Below are 9,464 nucleotides of genomic sequence, written 5' to 3'. Positions count from 1 at the left end.
AAATACAAACTAACATAAAAGAGAAAGGGAATGACAAAATTATACAGTGACAAAAAAGTACAGCAAATAAATATAACAAAATTGACCTCTGGTTTGTAAATGTAAATAACCTTACATTTTTAAAAAAACTACAATATTTCTCTAGTGAAAATTTTCCAAAGCCTTTCCAAAGAAAATTTTACTGCAGCAAAAGTCACACCTCTTAAATAATTCCTGTACCCAACATTTTAGCAAGGGAGATTGGTTCTTGTTTTATATTAGCATATGGTGTGAACCTTGCCAACTTAATATTTATGATTCAGTATTTTGTGCAACACCAGGAAAGTTAATTCAGTAACTAGATTGTGTTTTATAAATTACCCAGCCTATATAGGTATTGGTCTATCTGCATTAATTTTTCAAATATATGAGAAGATTTAAAAAATCATAACTTTCCTGTGTACATCAGTCTCTCCAAAAAAGTTCAAAGGTTTTTATGTGACACCTTTCAAAATCAAGTAGGTATGCCATCAATACCCTATCTCAGTGGTGGCTAACCTTTACAGCACCAAGTGCTGAAATGGGAGCGTGCGCGCATGTGTGCGCTGGAAATCAGAAAAGTAGCTCCTTGACGTGCACATGTGCTCCATGAAGCTGCTCTTCCAGTTCCTGGTGCTCCCGCGTGCGCGAAGACCAGCTGGCTGGTGCGCTTGTGCACACCAGAACTCCGAAAAGCAATGGGCGACGGCTGGCATGCCCAGAGAGATGGCTCTGTGTGCCACTTCCGGCACGCGTGGCATAGGTTCACCATCCCAGCCCTATCCATTCAATTTGATTATAATAGGTTTATATTGGTATTCATGGAGGGATGAATGAAAACAGCATTGCACAAGCCCCTCCTCCCTTTTGTAATGTGTTGTGATGTTGTTTGTACTGTAATAAGTTTTTATCCAGTCATGGGGTGGCCAGAGCTCAAGGAGTGCAATTATGCTTTCATCATTTTGAAGAAAACAGTAAGAACATGTGGACATTCATGGTAAGACATATATTTGAAATTACACTGCACATATGCAATATATATATGATCTCACTAGAATTTTCCAGGCAAAGAAATAAACCCAGTAATGAAATGAAAATAATCCTCTGTTGATCACATATTAAGGGGTGATTGTAATTAAAAGCAATTTTAGTGTATTTAATATTTCTGCTGAAATGCTATTTCATGGCAATAATACTTACATTGAACACAGGTTGTAATCGTCTTACAACAGTTCATCTAGTGACCATTCAAAATTACAACGGCACTGAAAAAAGTGACTTATGACTATTTTTCACAATTCCGACCTTTGAAGCATCCCCATGATCATATGATCAAAATTTGGATGCTTGGCAACTGGTTCATACTTATGACCATTGCTGTGTCTCAAAGTCATGTGATCACCTTTTGCAACCTTCTGACAAGTAAAGTCAATAGGGAATCCAGAGTCACTTAACAACCAGGTTACTAACCTATCAACTGCAATAATTCACTTTAACAACTGTGGTAAGACAGGTCTTAAAATAGGGCTCACAACGAATGTCTCACTTAACAACAGAAATTTTGGGCCCAATTGTGGTCATAAGTCAAAGACTACCTATAGTTGCTTTTACTCAATCGGGCTCTCTCATTAAATGGGATGTTTTGGCTCTTTTGGTGTAACCAGAGCAATCTGGAACTGAACACACTCAAAACCGTAGAAATGGTGGTAGACTTCAGAAGAAACCCTCCCATAGTACTACCTCTTACAATACTAGACAATACAGTTTTAACAGTAGAGACCTTCAAATTTCTAGGTTCTATTATATCACGTGACCTAAAATGGACACCTAACATCAAAAATGTCATCAAAAAACTACAACAATGAATGTTCTTTTTGTGCCAACTCAAAAAGCTCAAACTGCCCAAGGAGCTGCTGATACACTTCTACAGAGGAATTATTGAGTCTATCATCTGCACCTCGATAACTGTCTGGTTTGGTTCTGCAACCCAACAGGACAGACACAGACTTCAGAGGATAATTAGGACTGCAGAAAAAGCAATTACTACCAACCTGCCCACCCGGGCTCTTACCTGTCCTTTATTTCCTTCTTTTTCAACCTCAGCTGCTTTGCACGGCACAGCTGAGGTTGAAAAGCAGGAAAAAGAGGCTTTTCAAGCGCTGCGCACCCTCACGCAGCGCTTATCAGCTGTCCGGGCAGCACAGCTTAAGGTGGTTTTACACGCACAAAACGTAATAACCGAACCGGTAGTAACACTGGTTGAATCCCACCCCTGCACCAGACGTCAACAACAGAATATTCTATATAAACTCAGACTGTTGAAACTCAGGTGGAAGAAGAGCAGAGGTAATATTCAGCAGGTTCTGACCAGTTCTGGAGAACCAGTAGCAGAAATTTTGAGTAGTTTGGAGAACCGGCAAATACCACCTCTGACTAGAGATTTTACAGTATCCTTCCCCTGCCACACGCACCAAGCCACGCCCACAGAACCAGTAGTAAAAAAAATTGAATCCCACCACTGAAGAAGAGAGAGAAAATAAGAGAGATCTAGGTGTCTTAGTAGATTACCACTTAGGTATGAGCAAGCAGCGTTCAGCAACTACCAAAAAAGCTAATGCAATCTCAGGTTGCATCAAGAGTGATAATTTCAGGATCAAATGAAGTAATAATACTGCTTTACATTGCACTGATGAGACCACACTTGGAATTACAGCATCCAGTTCCAGATGTTGAGATTCTAGAAAGTACAAAAGCAACAAACATAAGGGGTCTAGAGGCTAAACCATACGATGAACAATTGAGGCAACTAAGTATATCTGGTCTAATCAAAAGAAGGGCTGGAGTGATAAGATAGCATCTTCCAGTACATGAGGGGTTGCCAAAGAGAAGACAGAGTTGACCTGTTCTCCAAGCATTTGAGGGCAGGACAAGTAGTAATAGGTAGAAGATCATTAAAGAGAGATCCAATCTAGAACTAAGGAGAAATTTCTTGACAGTGAGAAGAATTAATCAGTGGAACAGCCTGCCTCCTGCAGTTGTGGGTGCTCTCCATTACTAGCAGGTTTCAAGAAGAGACTGGACAGCCATTTGTCCAGAATAGTGCCTCCTGCTTGAGCAGGTGGTCTAAGTTCTCTTCCAATCCTAATATTCTATATTCTTTGTTCTTCTAATGGAAAACAACCTGCCCACAAGCTCTGTAGAATTTGACATTTAAAAACCCAAATAAAAATAAATTGTCTCAATTGTCAGTTTTAATCAGATCTGCTTTTGAACTTGTGGGAAAGTCTTTATGTGGAAGGGTCTGAGGAGGAAGTTGCAAAGGAATGTTGTGTGTATGTGTATGCCTTTGAGTCAAGCCTGAATCCTAGCAACAAGTCTCTGCAGTTTTCTTGGCAAGATTTCAGAAGTGGTTTGCTCTTGCTGCTTTCTTCCTAGGGTTGAGAGAGAGAGCTACTGGCCCAAAGACATCCATTGAACTTCTTGTGTAAAAGAGAAGTAGAACTTCATACAGACTGAAAACTCTTTAATTGCTGAAACTACAAGTTCAAAGATTTCACTTTGTTCCAAAATTCAGCTATACCCTGGATTTGGACATAATGTGGGAAATACATTATTAGATCTCCCAAAGCTCAACTCTTTCCTTTCTTTTGTAGGATTCAAAGAAGAGATCATTTTAAGTAGTACTGCAGGTTTAAACTGAGTAGTATCTAAAATGTATTCCCAACCAATACCATTCTCCCCATCTCATCTCTGAAATTGCTCTCAGCCATAGGGTAGAGGACAGATAATCAGTTTCAGAATCCAATAGCTGAGGATTGATTTATGAAAATTCACTTGAGAATAGTCTACATTTTCTACAAGCCAGAAAACAAAGCCAACTTTTTGGATTTAGTATGAATACACTGCCCTCTTCTGATTGATTCTATACAGTTCAAGGAAGATAAAAGGCTCCATGTATAAATAAATATGGTAACCAAGATACAGACAGATTTCAGACTGGGAATTCAAAACCAGAAAATAATGTATTATCTTCTGGGGTTTCCTTTGTCCGCCTTTTGACTTGGAATTACAGCATCCAGTTCCAGATGTTGAGATTCTAGAAAGTACAAAAGCAACAAACATAAGGGGTCTAGAGGCTAAACCATACGATGAACAATTTGAGGCAACTAAGTATATCTGGTCTAATCAAAAGAAGGGCTGGAGTGATAAGATAGCATCTTCCAGTACATGAGGGGTTGCCAAAGAGAAGACAGAGTTGACCTGTTCTCCAAGCATTTGAGGGCAGGACAAGTAGTAATAGGTAGAAGATCATTAAAGAGAGATCCAATCTAGAACTAAGGAGAAATTTCTTGACAGTGAGAAGAATTAATCAGTGGAACAGCCTGCCTCCTGCAGTTGTGGGTGCTCTCCATTACTAGCAGGTTTCAAGAAGAGACTGGACAGCCATTTGTCCAGAATAGTGCCTCCTGCTTGAGCAGGTGGTCTAAGTTCTCTTCCAATCCTAATATTCTATATTCTTTGTTCTTCTAATGGAAAACAACCTGCCCACAAGCTCTGTAGAATTTGACATTTAAAAAACCCAAATAAAAATAAATTGTCTCAATTGTCAGTTTTAATCAGATCTGCTTTTGAACTTGTGGGAAAGTCTTTATGTGGAAGGGTCTGAGGAGGAAGTTGCAAAGGAATGTTATGTGTATGTGTATGCCTTTGAGTCAAGCCTGAATCCTAGCAACAAGTCTCTGCAGTTTTCTTGGCAAGATTTCAGAAGTGGTTTGCTCTTGCTGCTTTCTTCCTAGGGTTGAGAGAGAGAGCTACTGGCCCAAAGACATCCATTGAACTTCTTGTGTAAAAGAGAAGTAGAACTTCATACAGACTGAAAACTCTTTAATTGCTGAAACCACAAGTTCAAAGATTTCACTTTGTTCCAAAATTCAGCTATACCCTGGATTTGGACATAATGTGGGAAATACATTATTAGATCTCCCAAAGCTCAACTCTTTCCTTTCTTTTGTAGGATTCAAAGAAGAGATCATTTTAAGTAGTACTGCAGGTTTAAACTGAGTAGTATCTAAAATGTATTCCCAACCAATACCATTCTCCCCATCTCATCTCTGAAATTGCTCTCAGCCATAGGGTAGAGGACAGATAATCAGTTTCAGAATCCAATAGCTGAGGATTGATTTATGAAAATTCACTTGAGAATAGTCTACATTTTCTACAAGCCAGAAAACAAAGCCAAGTTTTTGGATTTAGTATGAATACACTGCCCTCTTCTGATTGATTCTATACAGTTCAAGGAAAATAAAAGGCTCCATGTATAAATAAATATGGTAACCAAGATACAGACAGATTTCAGACTGGGAATTCAAAACCAGAAAATAATGTATTATCTTCTTTTCCAGGGGTTTACAAGCATATTATTGTCCCTGCATCTTTTGAAAAGGGGGCATATTTCCTCTGAATTAGAGAAAAAGCAACTTGCCAGATTCTGCTTTTCCTATCTGAATTTGATAGAATAGGGAGAAAGTATGTCCTGGAATATGTTCCTTTTGGTGCAGTTTAAATAATCCACTTATTATATCTACTCAGAGTTAAATTCAGTTGTTCTCTGGTAGTATTCATAGAAGAGACTGCATCACAAACTAGCCAAACCTAGCCTGAAGTACACTATGTTTGAATTCAGCAACTGGGATACATGATGAAATGCTCTAGATTTCAAGGTAAAAGGATGCTTTGGGGGATTTGGAGATGTAAACATAGCACCTATTTTAAATCCTTAAACCCAGTGTCTGATTTAAGGAACTACAGACCAGACTCTTTCTTTGTATCCCAATATACTCTGAAGCACCTTTTTGGAATTAGATCCAAAATCCTATTTTGCCCTACCCTATTGTGATTGGGTATATTGTGTGACCCTAGAAAATTGGATTAATTTTGATAGATAGGTGATGGGTGTTAATCCTATGTAAAGTACATCCATAAGGATGTACCAGTTTAGAGTGAAATGTCAACCAATTAACAATAGCTTACTCAGCAAATCATTACTGTATGAAAATTCTAGCTCAGCATGATATGTAAACCCAGTTTAGACATGCTACCATATGTTATACCGTGTTTCCCTGAAAATAAGACTGGGTCTTATATATATTTTTGGACCAAAAGGCCTATTAGGTCTTATTTTCGGAGGATGTCTTATTTTGCAACTGACCGCCTACTCCCTCCCACTATCTGTTTGTCCGTGGCCACAACAGCTTAAAGGGCTTCCCAGGGCAGATGCACTTTTCACCCAGAGAAATGACAGAGACTTAAAGCTTTGCTTGCTTGCAAATGGGGCACTTTGAAACAGAATTAATTGCTCCATTTCAAAGTGCCCCATTTGCAAGCAGACAAAGTTTCCAGTCTCCCTCTAGGCAAAAAGTGTGCAGTGGAGCCAAGAGCAGGCAGAGGCATGGGGATGGAGGGAGCCACCCACGCCACCCACTCCATCCCACTGTCTCTTGGCTTGCCTGCAACCACACAGAACATCAGGATTGTCTGCCTTCCCCCCATGCCTCTGCCTCTGCTTGCTGCCGGTGCCACCACGCAAATCTGCTGTGAGTCTCCCATGAGCCAGGCAACCGCGCAGCACGTCCGGAATGCCTGTCTCCACCCCCACCTCTGCCTCTGCACTTAGAGTGATCTGCGCTGCACCAAGGGGCTGGCTGTGGCTGCTGCTGGATACTGCTGGCCTCTGCGTGCTTGCCGCCTCTTGTGCTGGCCATGCCCATTTCCCCCGGGCTTATTTGGGGGTAGGGCTTATATTAGGCCCAGCCCCCCAAAATCAGGCTGGATCTTATTTTCAGGGTGGATCTTATTTTGGGGGAAACATGATATGTGGAGATAAGAACAGTAGACAACCTTCAGGCTGTTCTTGCATTTATCTGGTAAACCTAAATATATGCTGAAATTTTTAAAAAAAGAACCAAAAAGAATATTTCTTCCTAGAGACTATTAAAAAATAATTGTATGCAAAAAAATTGAAAATTAATCTAGAATGCAGGGTTCATTTACCTGTTTCCATTCTTCTTGAAGCACATCACACTATGAAGAGGGCCCAATGCAGTTCCAAACATCTGGAAAATGGAAAATCTGGGTGACTCTCTCAAAAGAAATTACAATATATATTATTCACTATACATAAGAAATTCTAAAAGTTTTATAAACCAGTAGCCCCAACATTTTGGGCACCAAGGACCAGTTATTTAGGGAGAGTTTTTTCCATGGACCATAGAGGGCATGGTTTTGCATGCTGCCTGCATCCTGTGGATGGGGCTTGGCTTGTTTGCGCAGACCAGTTTCTGGCATGCTGCAGACCGGTGCTATTCCAAGGATTCCACAGTAGGTTAACTAAGGGATTGTCATGAGCGACCGTCTTTGGTGCATCTTCTTCTAGCAACTAGCTGTAACTTGCACACAAGTCACAACTATGCAAAAGTCCGAACATAGTCTCCCCCTGCTCTTCAAATTGGGAACCTAAGGCCAGGTGGACTGCCGGATTTCAGGACTGCCGTTTCCACAGGAGCTCAGTCCTATCAAGACTCAAAGATTGAACAAGTCCACTATTAGTAAGTCTCTGAATCAGGAATCCTTCCATCTTGTCTGGGTTGAGCCTAATTTTTTACATCCAAACTCTGATAGCCTCCAGATATCAAGTCATGTCTTCTATTGAATCTCCCTATAGGCACAGGATAGAGCTGTGTAACAAACATACATATTGAACATAAATACTGCATATTGATGATACAGTACTTCATCCCAAACTGATGGGTTACTTTTCTCAACAGTTTCCTATAGTTACCAATTCCAAGATATGACACAAGACTTAATCATGAGACATTCCATAAAGAACATATTCTGTAATTCTGTAACTGTTCTTGGAGCAAATTCTCACAATTACCAACATTTGGCCTCATTTGCAATACTATGCCCCTATTTTTCAACCCTCACAAGCAATCCAGAAAGATACTGCAGTTGTTATTATCAAAAGCTGCTGAAAGATCTAGAGCAGGCCTGTCAAACTGGTGGCCTACAGGCTGGAAACGTCAACCACACATTCCGCAAAGGCAAAAAACGTCACGATATGTCACGATCCCGCCTGTGACGCGATTGAGTTTGACACCCGTGATCTAGAAGGACAAGAATGACCTCACTCCATTCAAGTCCTGCCATCAGACCAACCAATGCTGTTTTCTCCCATCACCAGGTCTGAACCCAATTGCCAAGGATATAGATTATCTGTATTCTCTAGAGCTCTTGACAGTTGTAACCCCATCATTTTGTCAATAAATTTCCCCAGGAAGAAAGACTTAGAGGACAGTAGTTGTCCAATTTTATTCAATCAGGCCTCCTGAGAAGCAGATGAAGCCATGCACCAGCCTCTACCGCAGAGGTGGTATTCAGCAGGTTCTGACGAACCGGTAGTGGAAATTTGAGTAGTTTGGAGAACCGGCAAACACCACCTCTGACTGGCCCCGCCCCCATTTATTCTCTGCCTCCCAAGTCCCAGCTGATCAGCTGGGTCTTCTTTTGTTGCCTTGCACGGGAGAACGGAGCTGGAAAGCAGGTTAGTGGGGTGGGGTGGGGAAGGAATGGGGATTTTGCAGTATCCTTCTCCCTGCCACGCCCGCCAAGCCACGCCACAGAACTGGTAGTAAAAAAATTTGAATCTCACCACTGGTCTACCACCTCCCATTTCCTCAAAGAAGTATTGACTGTATCCTGCATCATTAGCCAGGTAGGGCAAGGATCTGATCTACAGCTGGCTGAATTAAAATTGCAGAGGATTGTATCCATTCCCTAAGAATCTACAGGATCAAAACAATCTGACATTTCTATAGATTCTGCTCATATGACTTCCAACTCAGAATGAATGTGAATAATTTTTATCAGCAAAATGCTTGACCAGACAACTAATACTCACTGGATCTTCCAGCACATCCTTTCTGGGACATTTTGAACAATGCACTGTAATTTGATGGATGTAGTAAGAGCAGAGATGAAATTATGCTTCATTGTTTTTATCGCTACAGAATAAGCTGAAACATAAGCTTTAACTCATGTCTGGTCACATTTGCTTCTTGTTTTATCTCAAGCATTGTTCCAGGCATCTCTTCACCCATTTTATTTCCCAGAGGCCGTCACTAAACCACTGGGCTACATAGGATTGGCAGGCAAGGAAAGGCTGCTCAGGGCTAAGCTTATCAAATGCCCTAGCACTTCTGTGTTCCAGAGATCAACAAGGTAGCCAAAGAGCCCTGATCAAAAGCAAAAATGTCATTAGGTAAACCTGCTGTGTCCATCAGATATCTGGGAAAAAATAAGCCCCTCCTCCCTGGCAGGTCTAGTTAACTTAAAGATCACAAGAGAAGGATCTGTCATAAAAATGAACTGACGTAAAAGCCTCCCCA

This window comes from Notechis scutatus, chromosome 1 (assembly GCF_049901735.1).
Source record: "Notechis scutatus isolate UNSWTSFEM ecotype Mainland chromosome 1, rNotScu1.2, whole genome shotgun sequence".
NCBI lineage: Eukaryota > Metazoa > Chordata > Lepidosauria > Squamata > Elapidae > Notechis > Notechis scutatus.
Note: the sequence above shows the minus strand (reverse complement) of the source record.